This window comes from Perognathus longimembris, chromosome 6, assembly GCF_023159225.1.
Source record: "Perognathus longimembris pacificus isolate PPM17 chromosome 6, ASM2315922v1, whole genome shotgun sequence".
Lineage (NCBI taxonomy): Eukaryota > Metazoa > Chordata > Mammalia > Rodentia > Heteromyidae > Perognathus > Perognathus longimembris.
In genome coordinates this window covers 55,003,402-55,017,712 of record NC_063166.1, presented here as the reverse complement: position 1 = coordinate 55,017,712, position 14,311 = coordinate 55,003,402, and the positions used below count along the sequence as shown (strand labels likewise).

The following is a 14,311-nucleotide window of genomic DNA, read 5'->3' as shown; positions in this document are numbered from 1 at the left end:
ATGAGTTCAAATTTCTGTAATTAACTACTGAGTCTTAACTTCAGCCAGAACCAAAAGGCAATTATCATAAAGGAGGCAAGTAGGTGAGGGGGTGGGATGGGGGCTGAGGGAAAGAAACCCATTTGATCACCAGGAAATCTGCACAAATCTCAGTGCTAGTCAGCCAGTCACAGATTGTCCATTTTTTCCCAGACACAAATCTGCATCTCTTCATCTCACATTAATTTACATATGCAATTTTCATAATAAATAGGAAAATAAGGAAGCACATTCTTTGGACTATAATCAAATCACATTGTTTAAAAAACAGAGGAAAATAAAGCTGACTGGTGTCAGTAGGTTAACAAATATCTCTCAATAGTGTAATCAGCCACCGGATGAATCAGTCCCCTATTCCTGTCAGTGTTTTCTCCATGACTCATTCTGGTTTAGCTAACTTTTAATCAAAAGTGATCAGATTGGAGAATGTTCACTTAAAAATTATAACTATAGCCTTCATTGGGATGAAAACAATATTAGCCTCAGTGAGCAGAATAGCAACTCTCTTGATCACACTCCCCTGGCTGGGCCTTGCTAGCCTTGCTGGTATCCTGATCCCATTCTCTCTTGGATATCTCTTCCCTTGTCATCATCCCTCCCTCCTGCTGTCAGCAGGCCCCTGCTCCCATCTTAACAAAACACCCACAGAACAGCTGCTGGGTTCTATCTTCTGGGAAATACCCAAGAAACAAAGTTTAAAAAGCAAAGGGTTTAATGTGGAGCAAAGCCTGTGGAAGCCAAAAGAAGAATAGTGATGTGAGAGACACATTGTACAGATAATATATCCTGCCTCACACCTAGTCCGGAAGTGCCTGCAATGAAACCTGGAAAGTTTGGCTTCAGAATCCAGAAGCAATGTAATGCTTTTGTCTTCCTCTGCCCCAATGGACAGTGCATTTGATTAATACTGAAATAAGAGCTTCTTTTAATCATGCATTATGGGTCATACACCCCATTCAGAGTCTTACTGTAAACATTAACTATCTGTGCAATGCTGGTTATGTGTTTCTTTTTACTTATTAGAACCCTGAATCATAGGTTATGCAAAGCTGAACCATAGCCAGCCAAGGAGTAGTAGCATCAAATATACAACTGAAACTTGTGTTCTCTGCCCTGACTTGGAAGTCTTGTTGATGACATTGAGGATATGTATTCAGGGTTTCACTCTTGCTAGACAGAAATTCTACTTGAGCCTCATCCCCATATTTTTTTCTTCCAGTTATTTTTTTAGTTACGGTCTTATGTTTTTCTCCAAGCTGGCCTCAGGCAGCAATCTTCCTACATAATGCCTCCTGAATAGCCAGGATCAGATATACTTCACTATTCCTGGCTTGTCAGTTGAGATGAGAAATTCTCTTTAACTTTTTGCTCAGGCTGTCCTCTGTGACCCTCCAAACCCTGCTCTAATACAGCTTTATTCTTCTTTATATCCACACAGACAAACAAGCTATGTGTATTTAATTATGTGTAGATAATCAGTCATTGTACAAGTGAGGTGAATGAATGAACGAAGGAAGTGCTTTTCTAGAAACTTTTCCTGGCATTATGAGTATTATAGTCACTTTGGAAAAGGAAAGTCATATTATTGAGATAAAGCAGTTTCCAGTGTCTCCTTTCTGTTTAGTAAATTTAGCTATAGTTATAACAGTGTTCTTAATTGTTTTTTGTTTTGTTTTGTTTTGTTGTGTGTGTGTGTGTGTTTTTTTTGTTTTTTTTTGTGTGTTTTTTTTTGCCAGTCCTGGCGCTTGGACTCAGGACCTGAGCACTGTCCCTGGCTTCTTTTTGCTCAAGGCTAGCACTCTGCCACTTGACCCACAGCACCTCTTCTGGCCTTTTCTATATATGTGGTGCCGAGGAATTGAACCCAGGGCTTCATGTATACAAGGCAAGCACTCTTGCCACTAGGCCATATTCCCAGCCCCTTAAATTTTTTACTATTGGACACATTAAACATACACACTAGAAGAGATGGGAGCCTTAATGTTGTTATTCTAGCAGCAGGCACTCAAGCTTCTATATGGACAAGAATCACTACAGAGGTTCCTTGTGCTAGTGACTGTTGCCTATAATCCAAACTACTCAGGAGTTGGAGATCTAAGGATCTTGGTTTGAAGCCAGTTGAGGAAGACAAATGTGTGAGATTCTTATCTCCAATTAGCCATCAAAAGGCCAAAAATGGAGGTATGGCTCAAGTGGCAGAGTACCAGCCTTGAACAAAAAAGCCAAGCAAGAGTACAAGGCCCTGAGTATAAACCCCAGCTCTGGCACACACACACACACACACACACACACACACACACACACACACACACACACACAGAGTCACAGAGGTAGCTTGTAAGACTATGGAATACTGGCTCCACCAATTACAGATTTGTATCCAATAGTCCTAGCAAAATCCATTGTCTACCTACAATGGAGGCTATATCAAGGTCAATGGAGGCTATATCAAGGTTTAGACCCAAATAATCAATCTCCTTTGAAATCAGCATAATAAGGAACATAATAGAAATAATAAATAGCATAATGCCAAAGAACCAGAAATCTGAAATCAAAGGATAACTGGGGGTGGGGGTTGGGGAGAACACGTTGTCCCTGAGCATTTTTGCTGCCACTTGAGCCACAGCTCCACTTTAAGCTTTTTGATTGTTAATCGGAAATAGGAATCTCACAGATTTTTCTGCCCAGGCTGGCTTCAAACAATGATCCTTAGATCTCAGCCTTCTGAGTAGCTACAGATATGAGGCTCGGAGGATAACTTTTAGTATATAACTATTCTCACCTGATCAAATGGAAAACAGGACAGGGATATGTCCCAACCTCTAGCTGCATTTTGAACTTTCAAATTCACTTGTAAAGGGAAAATTGTCTATCCAATTCTCTAAAAGAAAGAAATTAAGCTATTTCTGTCCCCTTTAAAAAGCTTGGTCTTCAGGTTTTTATTTGACAATCACATTTGGATTGGTCTACACTTTTTTATTTTTTAGAAAAGCACTGTGTTTTGCGATCAATAAATCAAAATTGGATTGCCTTCTTCTCAAAGGTGAATTGTTATCTTGCTGAAGAGATTAGGTGACGAGATTTCTAGTTGGGTAAAATACAGCAACAAAAAAAGGATTAAGATTTCTTTGGCTGAAAGGAAAATTCTGGATGCTATTTTTTTTTTCTATTATGAAGAGAGTTTCCTGAATTGTCTCCTAGAACAAGAGATTAAATGTCAAGAGAGAAACCAGGTGCAGAGCCATTATTTAGTGCCACCAGAGCCTATTCTGTCACCAGAGGCACTGTGTTCACGCAGAGAATGAGGTATCTTTAACAACTGCAGGACTGACCACTGCAGGACTGTCCCATGGCAGCTAGAGAGACAAGGCAAGGGTAAACCTAGAGGACTAAAATCCTTTCAATGTCAAAATTCTAGAACAAGCAAAGGATTCATAACTGTGAGTACCTGGAGATAACAGCACTAAAGACACAAGCCCAAACCAGCAGCCAAATATCAGCCAGCTTGGGGAATAAGCCAGAGGAGATACACTCCTGGGATTCTGGAAGAATCCTGAACAGTCCAGGGACAGTAGCCTTGAGAGGAACCGGTGCTGCAGCATGACCTCAGACAGATATCTGGTTCTTAGAGTCTTGACAGTGTCACAGACCCAGCCTGCTATGTGTTGACAGCCGTGGTGCATTCCTATGGCTCTGAGAGCAACTTATACCCAGGGAAGTCATGAAGCCTTGTGCTGCCTCATTTGTAGAATCTGTTCTTGACATCACATACCAATCCATGATGCATCCCTGACCCCATGGTTAAGCATTCCAAAGTGATCTTAACCTAGTTTTCCCCAGTGAGGTCACAGAGTGAGTCTAATTTAGTAAGGAGAATCTATCCACCAAGCTTTAATCTTATGCTACTCTGCAGAGGAATGTAGTCTAGGCTACAGGGCCCTCTGTGTCCTGCAGGACAAGTGGGTCTCATCACACTACCATTGTACTGTAGCCACTGCCACAATGGTGCAGAACACAGGAACTTCACTGACCTGAAACTGGGACATTGCCTTCTATGTTGTTATGAGATTCCTTGGCTATGTCTCCCCCCATTCCCTCTCGGCGATTAAAAAAAAAAAAAAACTATTCATTCCATCTATTACTTAGAAGTAGATTAGTGTAGACCAGACAAGTCTGTGATAACATATGATGAGCCACTTCTAAGATTTTACCTTCATTGCATATACTTCTTCAAAGCCTTCTCACCTTGCCATTAGAGTGGAGACATGGACAGGAGGGAGGAGAACTTGGTTCCACCCTCATCACTAGGTGGGCTAGCACTGCCAGACTACTCTAGAGCTCAGGGTTCATGCCTGTGAAAGGATATGCTTGAACTGGAAGACGATCAGTTTTTTCTATTTCTTGATTCAGATGCTAGATCACCTAGATATTTGCTCAGAAGTTTATTATCGTCAGGTATAGTAGCATGGGCCAATAATCCTAGCCCTTGGGAAGAAGAGGCTAGAAGGTTGTGAGTTTGAGTCCAGTCTGGGCTACATAGTGAAACTGCCTCGACAATAAAAAGTATGAACAATTATACATTATATGTATGTATGTATGTATATATTATGTTTACTATATATAATATATGGTAAATAGATTGTGTTACATATTCTGATATACAGTATAGATAAAAAATATATTATATACTATGTATGATAAACTATATACTATATAATTTAAATGAATTATATATTAAACATAAATTTATATAATACATAATTTGTATATTATATGTACATTTACATAATATATATTAAATATACATTTGTATGTATTATATATAAATATACTATCTCATCATCTCATCAGGAACATTGAATTGGTTTAGCACAGGGCATCTGGCTGAGTTCAAAGCAGTTTGCACTATATGTTTAGTACATGTGGCCTAGAAGTTCCTTCAGGTGTACTTGTCTTTGCTCTGATGATAATACTATGAGGGCATCAATTCAAAGTAGTTCAAAGATTAAGATCCAAATATTTGTGGCAGGACTTTGCAAAGACACCCTGAATAGGAAGGTGTCTTTAACACCAGGTGTTTGAAAACTTTTCCTAGTAGGGAGAATTCTATCATTTTGCTTTGAAAGAATCAATGTTGAGGAGCTGAAACGAGCCAACTGGTACCTCTGCATCTGCTTCTTCCTAAATATAATTTTTAATACTTTGGTCGTGGAAAAAGATGATATATTAGAATTTAAGTGTTCAGAATAAATTGTACAACTGAGAAAAATACAAAAAAGGGAAAATCTAGTGGAAATAGGACATCCATAACTAACCAGGTATAGGATTAGTCTTACTGAAGAGTTGTATACATACATAATTAAGAAGGATTTCAACCCCAGCATGCCTAGGTGATCTTTTTGGTGAGCCTAAGTATATACGAAGTTCCTGCAAATTCAGCATTGGTTATTTCTAGAAGTTAAGTTCCTTCCCTATGAAAGACTTTGACATAAAAGAACGATTGACAAAAACCCAAAGCTGTCTCTGATTATGGCTCTTAAGTAGAGAAAGTCCTTTGGAGTATAAGGAATAAAGACACTCATTTAAAAAAAAAAAAAAAAAAAGAAAGGAAAATAAAAACCTCTGTGTTCACCAGGACCTGGCTATGTGTGGATTTATCTGGTCTCAATAGAAAAACAAAAGACACAAAGTGGAGTGTGTAGCATCATTTGGGGGAGGGGGCAGAGATACCTGATTGTATTGTTGCTGCTGGAAAGACCCCATTCCAGACAAGTTCTGATGGCCTCTGGCTGGGAAGAGTCTCCTTTGAGGCTTCATTCTGGCCAAGTCCTGGAGGAATAGGGAGTGGAAAGAAAAGCAGAATGAGGCAGAATGAGAATAGGATTTTTTAAAGTGAGGTTCTGAGGAAGAAAAAGCTAGTGTTGTAAAATGTGATCAGAGTCCAGCCAGTGGTTTACAATCACTTATAGAAGAGCTAAAACTGCCTTCAAGATTTCAGACAAGTACGTACAGAAGGGCCTGGCCTACCATAATCTGGTTATGTTAAAAATTATTGAGTGCGAATGCCTAGAGACCAGTATAGTTGATCATATCCTAGTGTATTTTTTAATCCATCCAGTGTGTTTTAGGCACATTCTGGCTACCACAAATGAGGGAAACCAACCTATGTTTCTCTGTGTCTGCCTTACTTTACTTAATATAATTTTTCCAACTCTTTCCATTTCCTTATAATTGATGCATATCATTCTTCCTGATGGAAAAGTAGAATTCCATTGTGTGCATATACTATGTTTTCTTGATCCATTCATCCACTGAGGACCATCTGCATAGATCCCATACCTTGGCTATGGTAAACATACTGAAATAAACATGGTTGTGCTTATAGTTTTAATGTGGCTTTGTATGTGGTCTATTGGATTAATGACCAGGAATGGAATTGCTGGGTCATAGGGTAGGTAACTCTATATTTAGTGTTTTGAGGAATCTCCATACTAGGAGAGGAACACAATACCTATGTGCAACTGATCATTAAAAAATAATATTTATTGAAATGAACTCCAGGAAATGGAAACACGAGGTTTATTTCTCTTTATGGCTACTTGTGTTTCCTTTTCCCTTTATTTTGTTGGTTTATTTGTCTTTGGGAGGGTAAGGAGAGAAACACAGGACAAAGAGTGAAAACATGCAGCAGTGATATTCACTATGTTGAAAATGAACTATACAACAGATGGGGATGGGAGGGAAAACCTGAGAGAGTGGGGGAAGGGGTAACACTGTTCAAAAAGAAATGTACTCTTTATCTGACATATAATTGTAACCCCTCTGCACATCGCCTTTAAAATAACAATAACAAATTCACTGAAAAAAGCCACTGACTCCTCTGGAAGCTCAACATGTTGGAGATATTTGTACTTGTCTGAGTGATTGGAATGACTGCTCATAGAAAATGACTTGCCCATTTAGCTTTAACTTATCTCCTTGCCCTCAAAGATTTCTCTGTACCTCCCACTTCATGACTCTTTCCTTCATGGCAAAGATGCATATCACAGCCCTTGCCTCCTGGTCTTGAGGATGGTGGGAACTTCTTGTAGCTTGTGAACTCTATGAGGGAGGCAGTGTATCTCACTCATTTCATAAACCACCTCCTCCCGCAAATACTCCTGTTCTGTGTTAATATACTGGGTTTCTCAGTGGAGGTCCACTTATTGTTAGTCTGAAAAGATAACTAGAGAGGAATTGCCAAATCATTCTCAAAGTGACCATAAGAAGTTGTACCATCAAATGAAAAATAAAGTATTTGTCCATATGGGAGATGATATCTACCCTCTGCTTCCATCATTGTCTTTTTTCTCCTACTAAAGACAGCTTTGGGCTTTGATTAGGGCAGAATATTCTCAAGTGATGGGGCAGAATATTCTCAATTGATAGATGAAAAGGTGTTGCTATGGAAAATATCTTTTAGAGGAACATGATAATTTTCCACAAGTGTGTTCCAGTCAGCTTAGTCGTGAATTATCTGATTTTGGAGCGGGGGCTGCAGGTGTGTTTATAATGGTGTTTGTCCAAGTTATGTAGCTAGGTACAATGGTCCAGTAGCAGCTTTAGGATTGGGGTTATTGGGGAGAAAACAGATTAGGTGAGTAACAGATGGATTGCAGTTCATTGTATCTTTGTCCCAAAAAATACAGGCTTAGTATAAATCAAGTGTATCGATCTGCTGAGGTTGCCATAACAAAATACTATAGACTGAGTGGTTTGGACAACAGAATTTATTTCTCTTAGTTCTGGAGGCTAAAGTCCAAGATCAAGCTGCTATCAAATTTTTTTCTGGTGTGAACATGCTTCCTGCTTGTTTTTCTAAACAGTTGCCCTCTTATTGTGTCCTCAGGTGGGGGAGAGAAAAGGGGGAGGAAGGTGGAGAAAGGCAGAGAGAGAAAAAAGCTTTTCTTTTTAATGAAGCCACAGTCCTATCATTTGAGTCCACTATGTGAACTTATTTGACTTCATTCTGCCCACTAAAGCCTGATCTACAAATACAGTAACATTAAAGACTGGGCTTCAACCTAAATTCTGAATTCAAGTGGAAGACAGAAAAACATCCAGTCAGTCCATAATATCGAGTCATCACAGCCATCATTTGAAAAACATTCCTGAAGTCAGCAGCTGGCAATAACCAGAATCAAGGATACAGACATTTGATATGGGGGAGGGAAGGTAGAATCCAGATTTGAAATCCTTCTGTCCCTAAAACTTAAAAATATGAAGACAGAAAAGCAAAACAACATCAATAAAATCAGTTATCAAACCAAAAGAAGGTCTGGTAAGCCAGCAAAAGAAGAAAACAAACTTCCAAAAATACCAATAAAATGAACCTGGTACTGCCCAGACCATTCTTGTATCTTTACAGGCCCCAAAATAATCATAAAATAATTTCTCAAGTTGTCATGTATTCCCTTAATTAGCAAGAGAGCAGCCCAGGAATTTTCCACCAGAGTGAATTCAGTCATTAACCACCATTTAGTCTTCTTCTTACCAAGGAGACAAAACCAAATCTGCTTCTGTGTTTCAACATCTCCTACTAAGAGGAAAATGGAAATGGAGAAGAGGACCAGTATTAATTACCTATTCTTAATTATCTCTAGCAAAAAGCAAACAAATAATAAAAATTCTACCAAATCCAAAACAAAAGAAAAACCCAGAAGGCAAGTTCTGGCTTTGGTGTGTGTGAGAAGGGGTGGGTTGTGCCCCTGGGTCCTCATCCCTTTGAAGCACATCCCTACCACATCCCAGGTGTTGACAAACAGACAATGTGTTCCTTGCTGGTTTGGAAGGCTGAGAGAGACAAAACAGTAAGAGAATTGCAGGATGAAATATTTCTCTACAAAACTTCTAAGTTTTAAATGTTGAGTTGAAACTAAAACAACTTTACAAGTTCTCCTCAAAGTAAACCCCTCACCTGCTATGCAGGCAATAGTACAGAAGAAAATAGAGTGAACCTGGGCTGAATGTACGAAATATTGCATACTAACAATCCAGTAAAACTAACTTGGTAGATGCTCTGACTACTGTCTCCCAAAGGAAACCTATAAAGGAAAGTGCTGCTGCCTCTAGGTAGTTCTTATAGCAGAATCAGGCCACAGACAAGGAGAGAAATTAGTAGGATACTAAGGAGCACCTGCCTTGCTCAACACCCTGCAAGCATACTGAAGACATGAGGGAGGGAGGATGGACAGACTGCAGGAAAGAAAGGAAAGCCAGAAGGCAGGCCTGCGGCAAGAAGGAAATATTCATTATGGAAGAGAACAGATTAAAATCCATAAAGGATCTGTTCTAGGGAAACATTCAGAAAACTTTGCCAATATGATATATCCACATCTACGCAAGAGGGTAGAAAAAATTATGAGGGAATATTCATTGATGTCTATTAAAAGTAGCTTTTAATATGCATTGAGATAAATGGGCCCATTAAAATACAGTACTAATTGATGCATATATATTATTGATACATATTAGAATAATGAAGTATTCATAAATATCACAGGAATATACTTCTGTAGAATACAGAAAGACCACTGCATTGAATTTAAGTTATCTGGTTTATGTAAATGTACAGAGATGTACCTGAGTAGGGCAACAGGGCAAGAACCATGTGGAGAGGCAGAGGTTATATGCGTTATTTGGGGAAGGGGAAAGTATCAGAAATTAAGACATGTGGAGAGTTGCTCATAGTCAATTTCATTAGGATTTTCAGGGAAATTTGAAAGTTATCATGTATCAGTGTTCATTTCTGTTTATTGTTTAACATCACTAGATTATTTTTTAAGGATTGGGTTTCTTAAACATTTTCTGTATTTTGACTTGGAAATTTAAAACAGCATGCATTTAATTAAATTGTAAGTTGCTTCCATTAAATTTTCATAAAGCAAGATCTGCATCATAACAAACTTTAAATTCGGGGGAAAAAAGGTGAGAGGAAGGATGAAGGAAGAAAGGAGGAAGGGATTGGAGATCTAGCTCGGGTGATAGTGAGTCTGCCAATGAGTGAAAATGTCAGAAACAAAGTTCACATCTCAGTCTCAAGGAAAAAAAAATTAAAAGGGAAGAATCAAAGCAAAGAGTGAATGGGTATGCAGGAAAACAGAAAAAGAAATCAGGACATACCTGTAATCCCAATTACTTGGCAGGTCAGAAGGATCTTCATTGGAAGCTAGCCTATGTAAAAACTACAAAAAAAAAAAAACCAAAAACATTCCAACAAATCAAGATGTGGTGATGGATCTTGCTTATAATTCTAAGTATAAGGGAGCTAACGGTAAGATCACCAAATCAAGCTGGTCTGCCCTGCTGGGCATAAGTGTAACACCCTATGAATAAGAACTAAAACAATAAAAGTTTTAAGGGGTAGAGTAAGCATAAGGCCATGAGTACCTATGCCAGTACCTGAATGAATAAATGAATGAATGAGAAGAGGAAGGATAGGAGAATTAAAAACTATCTAGACAACTACATGCTGAGAGTTTGAACTCAGGGCCTAAACTCTGTTCCTGGGCTCCTTTTTGCTCAAGGTTAGCACTCTACCATTTAAACCATAGCATGACTTCCAGTGTTTTCTGTGATTTCTTGGAGATAATAGTTTCATGGCCTCTCTTGCCAGGCTGGCTTTGAACCACAGTCCTCAGATCTTAGCCTCCTACATAGCTGGTATTACAGGCATGAGCCACCAGCACCTAGCTAGAAATGCTTTTGAAATGCAGGAGAATAGAGTAAAATCATCTGGCTTATTTTTTTGTAATTTAATTATTAATTAAACAAAAATTTTTTGACAAGGTGTTGTGCAAAAAGGGTACAGTTACATAGTAGGGCAGTGTGTACATTTCTTGTGATATCTTACACCCTGTTTTTCTTTCCCTTCCCTAGGTCAGGTAGACATATATACAATACACAATGTACCAAGAACATATACAGTAGCCATGTGGCCTACGCCAAAGAAAATTCGCCTAGGGCTTTAAATGTAATGTCGACATTAGACAATATGTCGACAGTAGTCTTATATGAACGTATACACATAGCTTTTGAGCTATTGTATTCCACTGAGAGATCAATTTTTGACCGTTATATGTTGAGTAGTTGTTTGGTTTTAGTTACATAATGTTGGGTCGCTGACCCAATCCTGTGGGAAATGCCATTTGAAAAGCAGTTTTTGGTTTCACAGACCTGGTCTTTACTGTCTCTCTGTCACCCCATCTTAACAGTCATATATCAGGGAGATCATGCCCCTTTGTTTTCTGTGTTCTAGGCTTGTCTCACTCAACATTATTTGTTCAAGTTCTGACCATTTCCCTGCGAATAACAATATTTCACCATTCCTAATTGCTATGTAGTATTCCATTGTGTATAGGTCCCATATTTTTTGGATCCATTTTTTGGAGGGGCATCTGGGTTGCTTCCATATTTTGGCTATTGTGAATTGTGCAGCGATAAACATGGAAGTACAAATGTCTTTTTGATATCTTGGGACCTGCTGTTCAGGATAGATGTCTAGGAGTGGTATGGCTGGGTCATAGGGTAGGTCTATATTGAGCTTTTTGAGAAACCTCCATACTGTTCTCCAAAGTGGTTGTACTAATTTGCACTCCCACCAAAAATGGAGAAGGGTTCCTCTTTCCCCGCACCCCCTCCAGCATTTGTTGTTGCCTGAGTTCAGAGTATAGGCCATTCTAACTAGAGTGAGGTGGTATCTCAGGGTTGTTTTTATTTGCATTTCCTTTACTACCAGGGATGCTGAACATTTCCTCATATGTTTCTTTGCCATTTTTATTTCTTCTCTTGTGAAGTCTCTCTTTAGCTCCTTTGCCCATTTCCTAATTGGTTCACTGGGCTTGGAGGGGCTTAGTTTTTTGAGTTCTCTGTAGATGACAGATATTAGGCCTTTGTCTGTTGCTGTGCTGGTAAAGATCCTTTCCCATATGGTTGGCTGTCTTTCTATTTTGGTGGCTATGTCCTTAGCTGTGCAGAAACTTTTTAATTTGTAGTAGTCCCATTTGTCGAGTCTCTCCCCATTTGTTGTGCCCCTAGGACTATATTCAGGAAGTTCCTTCCTGTGTAATCTGGCTTATTTTGAGTTGTTGTGCTTTAACAATTATCTTCAGGCAAAAATAAGTTGTTCTTGGTACTTACAGCCTATGTCCAGCTAAAAATGTAAAAACTAAAAGAAAAATTGACACATGCTTACAAAATTTATATTTGAACTTCCAGTTTTTTCGTGGCAGGCCAATTTACCTTTAGTAAGCTGAAAATAGTAAATCTTTACCAAAGTAACAATGATAGGTGTGGCATTTTGTTTTGTATATGTATTCGTTTTATTCATTAGAGCATAAGAAAGCTAATTATGAATAATCCTAATAAAAGAAATACAGTACTGAAAGGCAATAATGCTTTCTTTCCTGAGACTCGGTATAGGGTAGGAGTAATTTTAAGATAATAAATAGAGTTGGTGGCTGAATATGAAGTTCAGTTTGACTCAGTACAGCACTGTGTAATGTGTAAGACCTATAATGCGTGCAGCCTGTGTAATGACAAGATTCAACTTCTCTTCTAGCTCTATGTTTATACTGACCCTCTGTCTGTCCTCACTAAATCAGTCCTTGATCTCTCTTCCCTATGCCTGGATTCTAGAACTAGATAGTGAATTTGTCAGTCTAGGGCAAAGAAAGGTCTAATTGAACTCATCTTTCCTAGCAATCAGTAAGTAGCATAATAAGAACAGGAGTCTCTTAAGTTCTAAATTGGTGTCAATAGCCCTCTTCCATTTGAGCCTGGGAGTTAAATATATGTGACCGTTGCCTTAAGCTCCAAGACCAGTTTTCTTCTATCTCAGTACCTTTCAGATAGCAGCAAAGTATAGCCTGAAAATTCTCCTTTTTTTTAAAATGATCCTGGGGTTTGAATTTAGGGCCTCTCTTAATTAATTCAGTATTTGTCAAGGTTTCAGATGTGCACCATGATTTTAAGTGATAAGGAAATAGCATATTTGTGTTTATGTTTGGGGGGAGGGTTGACAGAAAGTGCTTAATTTTATTAGCATTCTTTAGAGTCCTTATAGGATTCTGTGTTTATGTTTTATAAAGATATAATTAGATGTAAATCCAACTTGTAATTTCGTATTGTTCTTGAGCCATTTTGTCTGTGTTTGCCATACCTGTGTTCTAATTTCACTACTACAGTAATGAATTGATTACACATAAACATTCACTTCTAATCTGTCTCCTCCATAGCAGTCTACTTTACTTTCTATTGACATTGTATTTGGCCATGCAATTTCCTGAGGTCCATAGATACTAGGAGAACTGAGTGAAGTTAGAGACTGGAAATGCTTTTGTACAGTTGAGTCTTTGCTTTTTCTGCTCTTGCCTTTTACTTCAATAAGAATGTACTTTATTTGATTGATTTATTAATTGATTGCACTTGAGCCAGGCACCAGTGGCGCATGTCTGTAATCCTAGCTACTCAGTGAGATTTGAGGATCGCAATTTGAAGCCAATCTGGTCAGGAAGTTCATGAGATTCTCATCTCCAATGAAGTTCCAAAAAAAATCAGAAGGGAGGCTGTGGCTCAAAGGATAGAGAACTAACCTGGAGCACAAAAGCATCCAGGCCCTTAGTTCAAGCCCCAGGACCAACACACACACACACACATACACACACACACACTGCCCTTTATAAAGCAGCTAGTTGAAGAGGATGAAACCAGGACTCAATTTAATAGCCTGATGTGCTTTCTGGTCCAGACTTGGCTTGATATACAGCATTGTAGGGGTACTAGCTAATATATTTATGCATTGTTTCATTGATTTAATCCTAAGATTGTCTAATTTTGTCCAATAGAAATTATAACTATGAAATTATGACTTTGATTTATATCTAATTATATCTTTATAAAATATAAACACAAATATGCTATCACCTAAAATCATGGTGCACATCTGAAACTTTGAAAACACCATTTCAATTCAATATGCCCCAAATCCTGAGGCTGAAATCTGAGGATCACAGTTTAAGGCCAGCCCAGGCAGGAAAGTTCAAGTCTGTGAGACTCTTATCTCCAATAAACTATAGCTGGAAAAGGAGCTGTGGCTCAAGTGGTAGAGCGCTAACCTTGAGCACAAAGAGGCTCAGGGACAGTGACCAGACCCTGATTTTAAGCCCCAGGACAGGCAAAAAAAAAAAAAGTCTGATAGATGGCATTCTGTATAAATCACTGTTCTTCTGCGATG

The 14,311-nt window shown here is 38.6% G+C and overlaps 1 protein-coding gene across 2 annotated transcripts in view; it reads left to right on the top strand.

Annotated features, from left to right (window-relative positions):
* Macrod2 (mono-ADP ribosylhydrolase 2) overlaps window positions 1–14,311 on the top strand; it is a 1,728,876-nt gene that overhangs the window by 1,696,901 nt on the left and 17,664 nt on the right. The gene's annotated exons all lie outside the window — the stretch shown is intronic.